This window comes from Ursus maritimus, unplaced genomic scaffold (assembly GCF_017311325.1).
Source record: "Ursus maritimus isolate PB19 unplaced genomic scaffold, ASM1731132v1 scaffold_2, whole genome shotgun sequence".
NCBI classification, from domain to species: Eukaryota; Metazoa; Chordata; class Mammalia; order Carnivora; family Ursidae; genus Ursus; species Ursus maritimus.
Window position 1 is genome coordinate 37,176,527 of NW_024424452.1, and position 1,191 is coordinate 37,177,717.

Here is a 1,191-nt window from a genome sequence, read left to right on the forward strand (position 1 = left end):
CAGTCCCAGGGTTCCGCGCTGTGCTCGGACTCTTGTTCCCGGCTCCCGGGAGCCTCCGCATGGTCGAAGGCCGAGGTAAAGCCCGGTAGGGAAGACCATTTCTTTTGGATTCAGAGCTTAAGGGTCATCAGTCTAGGGGGTTTAAGTGCGGTTTTTCCCCAGTTTTTAGAGAGAGCGTGCGCACAAGCGGGCGGCGGGGGACACGGGGTGTAGAGGGGGAGAGAATCCCAAACCCGCTCCCCGCTGAGCTCAATCCCACCACTCGGAGATCATGATCCGAGCGAAACCAAGAGTCCTACGCTCAACCGACTGAGCCATCCAGGCGCCCCTCCCCCAACTCACTGTGAAGGTTCAAAGGTTTTGGTCTGTAGTTCGAGGGGTATGCCCCTTTATCTAAACTATTAAATTGGAAATTGAAGGGCGCCTGGGTGGCTCAGTTGGTTAAGCGTCTGCCTTCTGCTCAGCGTCCTGGGATGGAGCCTGTGTTGGGCTCCTTGCTCAGTGGGGAGCCTGCTTCTCCCTCTGCCCCTCCCCCTGCTTGTGCCCCCTCTCTCTCTCTGTGTCAAAAAAAAACCTAAAAAAAAAAAAAAAAGAAGTTGAAAATAATTGGAAGTATTTTGGAATAAAGTATTTTAGTTTTGTTTTTTTTTTTAATACTCCAACAGGGCACAGAACCTACCAGGTATTTTACTAATTAAAGCCAGGAGCCACAGTGCAGTCACTGCTAACCAACCCCCAGTATCCATCAGAGCACCTCTTAAAACTCTGCAAAGGGGACAGAAGAGGTAGAAAAAGCACTGTGTGCTTTTTGATAGAGGCCTGTTGCTGTGCGTGGGACGCCAGGTTACAGCCTCAGCCCCTCTCCCTGCACCAGGCACCCAAGTCTACCTGCCCCAGGGCAAGGATGGGACTGCTTACCCCATGACATCCAGGTTCACCCAGAGTCCTTTTTGTTAACTCATGTTCACCTTTGGCCTATTTACCTTTCCCTCAGGGCCCTTGATTCTTCTGGACCAGGCCCTGTAAAAATCCAGTCAGCCTCAGAAGCTTCACTCTGAACCAAGCCCAGAAGCTTGCTTCTGGAAATGTTGATTGCATACAAACATGCCAGTAGCCAGTTAATAAGTTCTTCTTTCTCATAAATCAGAGGTCTCCAAAGAGCTCATTTGCCTTCAGGACTTAGTTGTCCCC